We start from the raw sequence: 14,299 nt of genomic DNA on the forward strand, positions 1-14,299 counted from the left end.
GGTTTTACACCTACGTTTTTTTAGAGACTTTAGTGCTGTATTTGGTTGAAATGAGGTGTGATTTATCAACAGCTCCTTGTGGATCGTGTTGTTTTTTTATGTACAAATGTGTGGGCTGTTGTTTTTGATTATTTATTCTACAGTATCTATGGTCTTTTCATCCGTGCTTGTTTCTATCCATCTTTCTAAACATCCCAATAAGTCTGTCCTCTTGGCCGACATTCTAAACCGTAGCTTTTCCATCTTTATTTTACTGTTTACCGTTGATCATGTGGCACTTTGTAAACTGCTTCCGCTGCTAAAACGTGTTCAAATAAATCAGGTGCACTTATTTCTCCCTATCCCTCGCAGTAAGCGCAGGAGTAGCAGTCGTAGCCATCACTGTCTGGCCTCTCCCCAGCGCCGTGTTAAGGCCTAATGCTTGTAATATAACCTAATTGTCTTTCTGATAAAGTTACCTCCACAAACCGGACCCTCCGCTCTCCACCAATATCGGATCACAACTTTATTTAAAGTCCTGATAATGGACCTGAGGCCGGAGAGGAGCTGATGGCTTTCTCAATACTGATTAATGTACATTAGAGTTAAGGGGGGTGAAAAGAAAAAATACCACCTAACCGCAGCAGGTAGGAGGCACAGCGGGGGCGGACGCGGAGTCAAATTCAGCAGAAAATATTAGAAAAATACACCAAATGAACGAAGCGAAAAGAGGAGATGGAATTGGAATTTCCTTATCTGTTTTTGGCGATAGAAGAAATTAGCTCCGCAGGTGATCACACACACGCGTTTCTGCTGTTTGGTGAAATTACATATTAGGATTGGTGTACGTGCCGATAAAAAGTTTTCGTTTACTGGGAGAGAAATGACGAGATTATTTCGCTAATCTTTTCAGAAGTGGGTAGAGTGGTCAAAATAGTGCTTACAAATCACTTCGCTGCAGTAGAATTTCGATAAGACGCCTTTAGTAAACTCTACTATCCTTAAAGGCCCTATACCTCATTTTGTTCCATTACTAGAAAAAAAATCCAGGTATAGTGTCTGTAAGGTTAAGATTAGGGTTAGTTTGGGTTAGTTTAAAGAGACTAGATGCAAGTTGGTCTTTTTATGCTCACTACTGCCACCTCAGGTCTTATGCGTAGCTGCAGCTGCTATATTAAAGAGTTGGTATTATGCTTTTTTCAGTCACATAGCACCAGTCTATATCACACTACAATGATGACGCAATCTTCTGTTGGTCTGTAAATGCAGTAAATTAGAATAACTGCCTTGTATAAAATGTCTCTCTCAAAATGGCTGTAGTGAATGTCTTGAAATAGGCCTCTGTCTCTTTAAGAACCTCTGAGCCTTTCCGACACGCCCCCTCCACACGCTGTCTGTGGCATCAGTGGGGAGGGGGTTCTGCTTAGGAGCAGTGGTTGGTTACTCGGCTGGTGACGAAAGCTCGGAGGCGTCTCCAGGAGGTGGGGGCGTTCCTAGGAGGACTCAGGCAAACCTATCCTTAAAATGGCCGCTATCAGAGTTTCTACAGATTACTCAAAAATACGTGAACGTGCCAAGGCAACACTTCAGCCATGTTTTTAATGAGGGAATGACATAATAACATGATGTAAAGCTTGAAAAAAGTCGATTTTGCATAATACCCCCCCTTTTAAAGGAAGAGGCCACCGGTTTTCCATACTGAGATACCTGAGCTTCGACGAGTTGATACGTACCTGTCTGGTCTTTGTGTGTGCACTCAGTCACGCACAAAGACCAAAGATGTTGTTAGCATTTGGCCTCTCCCAGCATATTCCTATGGCTCCAAACGGGGTGAAGTTAGAAGCGACCAAGCTCTTCCACGGGCACAAAGACCAGACAGGTACACAACAACTCGTCTAAGCTCAGAACATATCTCGATATGGAAAAAGGGGGGCCTGTTCCTTTAAGCTCGTGCATTACGGCACTTCAGACCTGAATGAACACAATTAGAGGCAGTTGTGGTGAACAGGTCTGAGCTCATTTTACATATTAGGACATGGTTGGAACATGTAGGGGAGGAAAATACTTAGTTTTAACATTTTTAAACTCCATATAGTCCCTGCTAGCTAGTGCCCCTCCATCAACCCCTCTCCATACATGTATAGTGTTTGTTTTAGCAGTTGTGGCATTTGTACGTATAACTAACTCGTGGTTGGGGGTGGATGTTTCGATAGTACGATAGGGTTTGGTGGTTATTGTTTGCGTTTGTAGGGGACAAGTGCTAAAGTGGCGGATTTCTTAATCTGGATTTAGACTGAAATTACAGTTGACAACAAAACAACAAACTAAACTTAAGATAGTGAAATATAATATACAGTGTTGGTAAATAAATATTGATATAGGGAAAGATGCTCCTGTGGTATTTTTTGTTGTTGTTGTTTTTTTTTTAACTTTAGTTTAGCTTTAATATTTTTGAAATATGACAACCACTCAGCTTGCCACAGGAAAATAAACTTTTTTGTTGAATTTTGTTTCGAATGAATATTACTCTAAAAGAAGTAACAACTGTGTGATAAACCTCCACTAGTAGTCGAAGTACATACTTTAAAGTTGGCTATAAACAACTCCTCTGTCTTTTTTCTAGCTTTGACTAAACAAAGAGCACTGTCTGAGTAAAGAGGACATTCAGAATGGGCAGCAGTCGCTCTGTTGGTCAAGCGTTCATCACTGCAACCAAAGGCCAGTTGTTTGAGCCCAAGCCCCCTACAGTGGCTCTCATTGTGTCTTTGGTAATCGGAGTGTTTTCTTGTTTTAGAGTAAACCTCTTTTGGCTGACGGATCTACAATGTGAACGCAACATTTAGAACATTTTACACTAAATTAGCACAGTGTAAGCATTGGTGGTCCGCCTCCCTACGAACGGAGCAGAGACGAGTGAAGCATCTGGAGGAGGGAGGGTCTGTGAGAGCTCGAAACGCATTTAGCAACAGCTGAGAGATTCTACTCAACGCCTCGACTTTCACGGTTTGACCACAGAGTAATTCAGGTAGTGTGGCTTTAACTCTTCTTGCATTGAAGGATCGATGCTTTTTTTTTCTTCTTTTCTGGCAATTATTGCAGCTAGATTTGCTTCTGGGCTGGTCAGGATTTCAAATTGACTCAAGTGCTCACTTTCTGCTATTGGCACGCTAACAAATCAACGACATGGGGATGAACACCACTTTGAGGGCAGAACAGGTTTGAAGAAACAACCGAGTGAACAGGATAACTCTAAAGAAATACTTCTTTAAGTATTCTACTCCAGAATCGAGATTTGACGCGGGAACAACGTTATGGTTCATTTGAATAATAAAAATGCCTTACACTTGCATTGCGTTTCACAGGACTGTATGTGCCCTTTCATTATAGATCTTTTTTTAAAAGGCCTGTGAGAAATTTCAGTGGAACTTTGGCTTCTAGAACTTAATCGGGATTCAAAAAGGTCAAAATTATTGTGAACATTGTGATGGACAGAAAGGTTTAGGTGGGTGAGAGGTCCCGGGGTCATATCCCGGACGAGCCCCCATGTTACGACCCTGGTTCAAGAGCTGCAGCAAAAAGGAAGAGCCGGACGAAGCAGAAAAGGATTTTAGCTCTAACATCGAGCATTTATTCAAAGTAACAATATGGAAATGTACAAAGCAGCCGACGCGATGTGCCATCTCTGGCCAGGTGGAGTGGAGCCAGAGGAGCAGCCCAGGAGTGGGAAAGGGGCGGTCCAACAGGATGCACCGGGCCCTGGCCCATCCGGAGTCACCTCAAAATGTAAAACATGACTAGTGGACAATCATGACACAGCCCTCCAAGCCAGGGGCCGTCACTATACATTATCGTACTGCTTGCACATAACAAATCTAGGTTTCAGAAAGCGTTGCATCCTGACGTCTGTTAGCTTACCTTAAACTTCCTCCTTGTTTAAACCTCTGACCGCCAGGAACACTCTCTTCCTGCCGCTCATCCAGACCCTTCATTCCAAGTCCGCGCTCTGCGAGAAGGCGAAAATTGCCCCTCTTTTCTTCTTCTTTCAGAGAAAACAAATTCTTTCTCTTACCAATTGTCGGGCCCGGCGTAATTTGAAAAAAAAAAAACGGCCTCTTAAGTAATGAGAAGGCGTTTGTTGTGGCACAAAGACGTCTCTTCGGCGCCGACGATGGTGCATTTATCCTGCCCTTTACGCCGCGGCTGAACGACTTCGAGCCCTTTCGAACCGCAAGTCAAATATCATTGTGAGAGGTAGTCACCGAAAAACTGCAGTTAGCCCTGATTGAAAATCCATGAGGACCTGGGAGAAAAAATACCATGGAGTGCCCTTGAAAAAGCGATACAAAAAAAATGTCCCTATCCATTCTGTCAAAACGCCGTCTCTCTCTCTGTCTCTCTCTAAAAGTTCAATTATCTTAACGGGAAAAGGAGAGGCAGCGGGCGAGAGTTCATAGACAATTTTTGCCGCTTTTATTTGAGGCGACTGTGGCCACGGCAGTTACAGAAAGCCATCAGGCGGGAATGAGCGCGCCGCCAATCTGAGCTCTTATTGGGGACAGTTAGCAGAGGAGACTGAAGAGGGCTGCAGCGGCACAGGGAGTCGCACCAGTGGCGGATATTGATGGATTGGGTCTCAAACTGAGGCATGGGGACCAACGGGGGTACATTCTCTAATAGACAGCTCACTCAAAGGGGGAGAAACGTTGTAAATCCTATGCTTTGGTCGTTTCGTCTTCGGCTGCGGAAGCGCTCCGATCTGGTTTTCATGGATTTTGTTGCTTGTAATAGATGGAAACACAGAACTTTGCTCCACATTTTTAAAGCCCATAAATCAGAGGTAGGCACATTTGCTTGGCGGAGGGCCGACTTTCATCATTTTAAAAAAGACCGAGGGCCGGATCTGCCAATTTTAGCCCAAAGTAAAGCACCATTCAAAGCACTAGGTACCGTTAAACGATACCAGTCTGGTATCGGGGGAAAGGAACTGACTTGGTTGTTTCAGTTCAAATAAAAATGATTTGTTTCCCCCAATTTTTTATTACTAATATTTTCCCTATTTCCCCCCATTTTCCCCAATTTATTCCCCAATTATTCCCAATTTTCGCCCATTTCCCCCAAATGATTCCCCATTTTCCCCATTTATTGACGTTGGAGATGAACCTGACAATGTAAATGTGCAGACCTTCCACACATTATTGTTCTTTTTGGTTCTAGACGACAACTATTTGCGTGTCGGTATTGGAAAAAGTATTGTTCCGTTATTGGTATAGAAAAAAAATGTCATTTTACCCAGCCCCATGACCTAATTGGCCGTTCTGTTTTGAAATTTGGAAAGAACTGACTGTATTTTGCACATTTTTAGGGTCCTCTAACAGGCATTTGATCTCTGACTTGTGTGTTAATGTACTCTTACGCATATATGGCTAACTCTGGCACATTTACATGTTGAAAAAACACATGTTGATTAATGTGCACTGTCCCAATTCAAATAAAGATTAAAAAAAAAAATCTTCCAAATCATTCAAAACATCCTGAGGGCCAGAGGTTCTCGGCTGTGGGGCCGAATTTGGCTCTCAGACCTGACGTTGCCTACCCCTGCCATAAATCATCACTGCCGTTCATCATGCCGCCGTCGATTTGTAAGCATGCCTTTACCTTGGAACCTTGGAATTATTTATTCATGTGCCATTCGAGCTTCCTTTCCCTACCCCTGTAAAATAAGATAAGATAAGATAAGATAAACCTTTATTGATCTCACAAAGGAGAAATGTACTTGTTACAGTCGGCGTTCAAGAAGAAGAGTTAATAAAGTGCAGCTGATACAGAGATTATTGCACATGTTACTTTACAGTCTTATTGTACAAATGTCATTGGCATTTATAGTAATTTAAGGAGCAAAGTATTAAAAATCTGGTTGATGCTAGTTTGGATTCTGTATTTTGATATTTGACTTAACTTCACTAAAATATGCAGTTTTCTACCATTGGCCCTGTTCCTTACATGGTGTGGCAATGTCCTGAGCTTTTGAATGTTTAGGAAAACGTTGCCAAAATGCTCTCAAACATCATGGAAAGACCTTTCACTCCGAGGCTTCTTTTGTTTGGTGATACTTCCAAATTATATCTGACAATGAATAAGCGTTGTATTTTATTAGCTGACCTTACTGCTGCTCATGCTGATGGGAGACAGTGCAGCCTCTGACAAGTGAACGGCTCCTGTCCTACAGTCAGATATTATTCAGTTGGAGCTCTCTGCTGCTCCGACTCATGGAATAAACACTGAAAATACCTCACACTGATCTAATTTATTAAATACACTCAGACTGGATTATATTTCGAGATATAAATGACTATGTTATATTGAACATGTCTTTGTGTACTGTGTATTGAGAGAAAGTTTATAACATAATTATATGTATTGTGTGTATTGATTGCTACATAGCCATATGTATACTGCTATTTCTGTGGATGTCTTGGACGGAGAGAAATCAGCACCTTGTACTGCTCAATTGTACACTTTGCTTCACTTATTGCAATATTCAGTTCACGTATGTCATTCTGGACAGGTTTTTTTTTATTGATTTTGTTTCATTTTTATAGTGGCTGCTTGAATGTGCACATTTGTGTCTCTCTGCCCATCATACGGGACATGGGGATGTGGGTAACAAAGAGGGGACAAAATGAAAGTGTGATGCAGGCAAACAAGTGCAAAATGTTAATGCAAAGAAACATTAAAAAAAAATTGATCACAAACAAATTAAATATGCAAATTAAATATGTTTTCAATCAAATCCAATGTCAGAAAAAAAATCATCTTGCGACCCCCCCCTTCAGTGTGACCCGAGCCTGCAGGGCGTCCAGAACGATGCTCTGTATATTTGATCAGATATCAGTCTGGAAACACCGTCCTTGTTGGCTGTTTGTCCCAGCGCAAACGGATCCGTCCAATCAGATTCTGTTATTGCGGTCACGTGCTGTCTGCGAGCTGCGTCACTGTCGGGACGCGGAGGTTCCTCAATAACAATCTACGAGCGCCGCTGTTTATATGCATTTAGAAAAAAACAATGCATTGCACGAATCGGAGAAGAGCAGACGGCGACAGAGTTTTTATCGTGTGTTACATATTTTTCATGAAAAAACTCCTTGAATATAAATCCTCAGTTTGAAAAGCGGCTAACGTTAGCTGCTAACCTTTTTAAATGACCGATAGCTTCCTCTCTCAGACAAAAAGCCAATAATCCAGGCTGTTTTGTTCAGTCATTGACCAGGCTTGGTTGGTTCTGATTAAATGTAAAATAGGATGAGATGGATCAACAAATAAACGGTTTTCAAACACCAGCGATCTCCACGTCTGCGTCACCGAGTCCTGTGGTTCCTTCGTGTTCATCACCGCCGGGTCTGAGCGCTGCACATTTAAATGACTGAGCGCTGAGTTTATGTGCTGATGACGTGAATTCCCTCCAAACCCAATGGGAGAGCGGTTGATGTAGCGGCTCTACGTAAATGAAAATATTTGACTGTATTGTAATATACACGAGGTAATGGTCTTATTAATAAAGGCGTGTTTGTTAGCTCTAAATGACCGCCTTTAATTGCTTTATGATTTGTGTGTGCATTAACAAAACCATTTTCTCTTTCTCCACTTATCTCCACAACTAATGCCACACCGTCGCCCGGAGAGACTTACTGTGAAGCCGACCGGCTCCGGAATGAATGGGATTTATTTAATGTAGAAACAATGCGATCATTTTGAATATCAACACAGTTAAGTGTAACGTGCTCTGTTAGTGGAGTCTGCGGCAGATAAGGCGACACGCCGCAGGAAAACGGATCCTTTTGGAACATGACTGATGTAAATGTCAGACAAAAATGTAGTGCAAGTTTTCATATAAATATAAGGTATTTTATGCATAAAAATGGTTAAAATATTTTCAGTAATCTATTATACTAAAAAATCCCTCTGGAAATAATAAACTAATTATTTTTAGGCTATAAAGTTTGGCGTCTGTAGGAGGTGAAGGGGAGCGTAAAGAAAACCAGCCCTGAACCTGAAGTGTGTATGGCAGGTCTCTCCCAGAAAGGAAATGGCCATATTTGGATTTTAGCGTTATCTCGGTCACCTTTCGCAGTACATGTGGATACGAAATATGTCAACATTTGTGAATATTGCTGTGTTGCTGTTTCTTCCTGGATGTCTCTGCCTCGCTAGTGGACATAATGTCCTAAAATGAGCAGCGTACAGGGTATGTTGAACACAAACATAACAAACTCCTTCAGTCTCCCTCTTCCCAGTTATTTTCCATGAATATATTTTCCCTATGGTTTAGTGCTTTAGTGTTTTCATTTGTTATGTTATTAAAAAATGGTTTAAAATATACATCACAATGTGAACGTGGAGGAGCTACGAGGAAGTTCGAACCATTCTGATTTACGTCGAGCGGACGGGGTTGCGGTGGGCGGGGTCGGCCGCTCGACTATAAAAGAGCCTTGAGGGGAGTGTTGGGGGTGTGCTGGGAGGTGAGGGACTTCTGTGGCACAAAGTTTGCTGCTGTTTGCGAGCGTGGCACACCTCGCGTGGGAGCGTGGGTTTACTGACGTCATCAGGGGGCGGGGGGGGGGTTCAAAGTGAGTCATCTGGGCTGGGCTGTGTGGAAGCTGCTTCTTCTGTCTATGTCTTCTAAGTGATGGCTTCGTGACCGGCTGGGAACGTGTTGGGTTTGGAGAGGCCATAAAGTCACATATTGGCACAATGCACCTCTCTTGAAAAACAAGGAGTCAAACAATGTATTATTATATGACAAAACAAGTCACTATTTCTCCGTTCTATGTCTGTGATACAAGTAAAACCATCAGCGATCTAACTCACTGCTTAGCCCTGTAGTGTGTAAATCTTGTAAACAGCTCGTTTGGGGTTCAAGTCTGAAAATCTACCTTTATTTTGTTTGAAAAATACGAGCAAACTGATTTTCTATTTTATAAGATGTGTTCTAATTTAATATTACCAAAGCAAAGTGCTTTACACTTATTGACAAAGGCTTGTTAGAGCCGATACACGTTAGAAACCTGCAACATGTTTTTGAAGATTTCAATATAGTATATCAGCCCAGCACAAGGAAGGATTTGAAGAAAATGTGAAAAGAGAATTATGTGTTTCTTTGCTTCTGTTCCCCAAATACCAAAGAGCACATTCCCCAAAGACAACGACTTTAGGGCATTGACTTCCTGAGCACTTTGTGTCTACTTTCTTCATGATACGCATGTATGCATTGCATGTAATACATATGTTTGTCCACATGATGGGGCAGTAGAGCAATCATCATGAAGCACTGGTTGGGTGAATGCTTCCACGCCTCATGGGGCCTCACCATCACTACTGTGTTTTATGAAACTACCCAGACACCTTGCCAAGCCCTCTTTCTCGCACTGCTGTCATGTTCACAGAGCTGTTTCAGTCTGCTGGCCTACAGTGCATGTTCTTAACGCTATGTCATTACTAATACAATACAAAAAGTGTCAAGGCTAAGGAGCATAAAGTAGCCTAACTGTAAAAGCACGACCTTTAATCTATACACTTTAATATCACTGAAGGGAAGTTTAACCCATCCTTCAATCCACAGTGCAGCACCTGGGGAATCATTTCCAGATTTTGAGCTAGAAAACCCTAACCTGGCATTAAGGAATTATGGTAATAGGACGCAAGAGCGAACCAATCAAACACGAAGCGACTTACGCCTTGTGTTCACGTCCTCCGCCATGTTTGTTTGTCCACACGTGCAGTCGAGTAAATGTTCCGGTGAAATCCCTAAGAGCAGCTTCTTGCTGTGGTTTTAAGGACAAGTCCAGCTCATTGAAAACAGAAGAAAGGGCACTGGCGTTTTCTTTGAAATCCTAGCGCTGAAGATGACGCACCGTTAACTCCCGCCTCCCGTGCTATGATTGGCTCGTCCTAGTTTTGCAGGAGTCAGCGAGATTCAAACCGCACAATTCCAGACTTGTATCCACATGTATCTCTGAACATGGAGGGTCAGTCTGACTCGTGCCAGGCTAAGAAACACTTGGGGAGACCAGGCAAACTCTGCATACCGTCTGGAAACTGAACCAGGGGAAACACCAGAGCGCCAGTCACCCTTCCTCCATCGTCTGTGCAGCGAGCAGGCCGATACTTGGCACTCGGGCCTGCAGCCTGGGGGCTAGACGTCCCCCCCACATCCCCACTCTTTACCCTCCTCCCGTCGCACGCTGTTTCAAATCGAGTGGCTTTGAGCACCTCTGCGCGACCCGCCATCACCGCACGCTAAAATACATACACACTACATCCATATATATATATACAGGCATGGTCCAATAAGCACAGACAATCAGCTCTGCAACCACACCACAGCTATTAGACCCCCACCCCTCTCCCCTCTCTCTCTCTATGATAGCGCCATTTCAGTTTATTTCGACGGATTCCACAGTCCATTGGCCAGCACTTGCTCCCAGCCACATAGCTTTGCTTATATGTGGAAAGGCATATCCAAGTGAATTACTATAGAGAGAGAGAGAGTGGGGGGAAAAACATCAGACCCCCACCTTTGTTTCAGAATGTAACTGTGGCTAGTACAAGTATTTTTGTGATGTAATATGGACAGTAGGGGCCTGTAGGAAATGTGTTGGTGTGAATCAGAGGTCAAGAGAAGATTGTTGTGAGGTATCAAAGAAATGTTTACAAAAGGGATAACACTTGCATTTTGTCTACGGAAATATGTATTGTTTTCACTCTTTCACAAACGTTGAAGAGAGTTGTTTTAAAGGGAACAGTTTTTTTTTTTCCATTAAAGTGCAACGTAACCAAACAGTACAGCTCCCAGAACTCACACCAACATGACATGTAGGACTCAAACCCACAGTCTCAAGACAGGAGAGACGTCAATGCAGTGAATTATGGGTTCAATTTCCGCTTTCTTACAGATGCTGACCAGAAGGTAGATTGAAGTGTTTTTTCAATAGTGTGAGTGAGTGGAGGTGGCTTTAGCTCAAGAAGAGGAGCCCTTGGAGAAGAAGACTGGTGTCACCAGGGATCTGGAGTTTCTGAGTTCAAATCTCGGTCTCCTCCACTCTGACCAAGGCCAGAGATGATACAGTGGACTGTAGCTCAGACACTGGATGCTCCATGACTAGTGCATCCAGGTGACTTTCTCAGACAGTCAAGACATTGGATGAACCCACAGTCTCTGGTCAGGAGAGACTTACACGCAAGTAAAAGTATTTGGTCAGTTCCCTGTTGACTTTCTATTGGATTTTGGCCAAATACTTTTTTCCCCACTGTAAATAATGTGCACTTTAACCTCTCGACCGCATCTGCACACGAACTGAAGCAAGCATTACTTTTACTTAACTTTATGGACATGTACAGGACATATTTCTCAGAGTAATAACATTTAAACATTGAGCGTTAATGTCTTGTCATCTGTAATCCAGAGATTATGGATTCAATTCACGCTCTCTTACAGACGCTGGACACAGGATAGTTTTAAACACATGTGTTTTTTCAATCGTGTGAGGTTTCTGTCGCGGTTCAATTCATTTACTATAACCAGCTTATCGTTTTGCCCAGATAAATGACATTTAAAGGGACTATATGTACTCTGTATGTACTCTTCACAATGTAAGTAGAAGCTCCGTTGATTTGAATGGGATTTCCCAACGTTCTACCGGTCATTATTTTCTGATAAAGGACCTCTGAAAAAAATAATGACGCTGTCAATGGCAACAGAGTTGGTGCTTTCATATCACTCCGCGCGTACGTAGTAGCGACACTATCTCTGTCCATGTCACTGAGAGAGAAGTTGGGGGAATTGCTTGTGAAGTTAGCGTGAGTCTGACTTTCAATTTACCCAGAGATTCACCACCATTCCTCCAACTGCGCCTTCACTAGCTACTAGCATTGCTGCTTCTAGCCTAGCCAAACGTTGCAGAGCAAGAGTTTATGTTGTGTGTGTTCAGTTGGCAAATGGCCGTATAATAAGCGGGATAATGTATAGAACGCTGGTCAGGGCGCACCCTCAGGGCGAAACGTTCTATACATTATTCCTTACGTATTTTCCTCCCCCTACATGTTCCAGCCATGTCCTAATGTGTAGAATGAGCTCAGACCTGTTCACCACAACTGCCTCTAAAATCCTGCACTGTCACTCAAAACGGTGTTACTTCGGGTCCAAAGTGCCGTCATGCATGAGCTTCATATAGAAGCTGCAGTTACACGTATGACCTGAGGTGGCAGTAGTGAGTTTAAAATTACCAACTTGCATCTAGTCTCTTTAAAGAGTGTTGTTTGCAGACGGCAGTGGCTCAGTGAGTAGAGCCTTTGGATAAATGTGTGTGGTCTCTATTCTTGGATTGGAACTCAGAAACTCCAGATCACCAGCAATACCGGTCTTCTTACCAAGGGCGTACCTATAATCAAACAGAGTTAGAGCCCTCTGTAAGACGTCCGGTGTTGCTGGTGGTTTTGAGTTTTCCTGAGTTTGAATGTCAGTCATGTCTACGCTCTGATCAAGGCCAGAGAAAAGGTAAACTAGCTCAGAGAGTGGCTGCTCCATCAAGTTTCAAGTTTCAAGTTTAATGGTTTTGTATAGCCCAATATCACAACAGAAGTCGCCTCACAGGGCTGCACCAAACATTAAGGCAATAAAACAGAGCAATAAATATGACAATTAAAAGTTCAGGTGAATCCAGGCAAATATAATGTCCAATAGGAGGTAGCGGCGTGGGCGTCCCCTGTCCTTTGACTCTCCAGCACGGCAAGGAAAAACTCAAAAACCCGGCAGGAAAAAAGAGAAACCTTGGGGAAAACCACAGAAGGAGAGATCCACGCCCATGGACAGACAGGCTAGAGACCCAGGGCCGAAGGATCCCTCAGCAGACGGGCCAAGATCACAGACCGTCCAGTCCTCAGATTCCAGAATGCAGGGTTCCTCCGTTCACCCAGGTTCCTCCGTTCGATCGAGACAGGCACTCCCGAGGGGGAGTGGGACAGGAGACACCATGTGAATAGTGATGGACGGACTACAGATGAATTAAATATTGTATCATAACAAGACAAAGTCTGCAGTCAGAAGAAGAGGATAGCGCTCAGTGTGTCCAGGTAGGTTCCCTAAACACTGGATGTTTCTCAAAGCACTTCTGATCTCAGAGCAAAGACTCAGGGAGGCCTTGAACCTTAATCACTCGACCACATCAGCACAGTCATGATTTATTTTTTACTTTACTTCATGGATGGTCACGGTTCGTCTTGATTAAACTGCTTTTCCAGCCACCATCTACACTACACAACCTGCATTAGTGGATCTAAGAATGAAGCGGTGAAAGACACGTTAACACTCTTTGGAGGCGGGCCCCACCTGCTGACTGTTCTGATCATCACTGTTAAAAAGCCACACACGCAACATCCTGACTCTTTCAAAATGGCCGTCCTCGCTCCCTCCCACCCTCCCACCCTCCTCAAAGCTTTCTTCATTCCAACCCCTGCCCAACTCTGAGCCTTCACTCCACCTCGGGGGGTTAGCTCCACTCGTACTGCCTCTCCTTGTCTCTTTCAAAGTCAAATATGTAAGGGAAAAAAAAAAAAAATCCCCTTTTCAAAGCCCTATCTCTCCCTGTACTTTGCTAAATCCCGCTGTCCAGTGCTTCGGCGCAGATACATGGCGAGCCCCTCCACAGTTCACAGCCGAGCGCGCGATAAAACTCCTTACACGTTTGCAGCTACCAATCCAGTTTTGGGCCACTCCAAAAGAGAGGACGGTCCGTAATTCCCTTATCGCTTTGTACATGTATGCTATTATGCCTTATAAGACCATTTTAAAACTTGCATTAGCTTCTTGGGCAGCGCCTCTAGTCCTACAAAAGAAGAAGGGGGGCAAGCTGCCAGCCCACTACGTTTAGACAAAATTTTAAAAGAAGAAGGGGGAAAATATAAAAAAAAAAAAAAACTGCAATGTGGGTGTGTGTGGATTTTTCAAGGCCCAAAGAATTAATCCCGGGCAATTTCTCCGCACCGCTTGCGCTCGCGATAAGGCGGGCGCCGGCATTCAAATGGGCTGGTCCCCGGTGGCATTAAGTTGCTCGCACATTGGGCGCCAGTGAGGCCTGCAGTGCACACACAGACACAGGCGGCCGGGGCGCAGGGCTTAGAGACTGCGCACAACCAAATGAGGAGTCAGGACCAGGCATTTCCCAAAACCATCTGTGGGTTTCTGCAAGTTCAAGAAAGTACAGACCAGTGCATTGCTGGCAACAACAGGGGACACATTGGTGTGATATCGGAATAATGTTTGGAATAA

This window comes from Gobius niger, assembly GCF_951799975.1.
Source record: "Gobius niger genome assembly, chromosome: 1".
Lineage (NCBI taxonomy): Eukaryota > Metazoa > Chordata > Actinopteri > Gobiiformes > Gobiidae > Gobius > Gobius niger.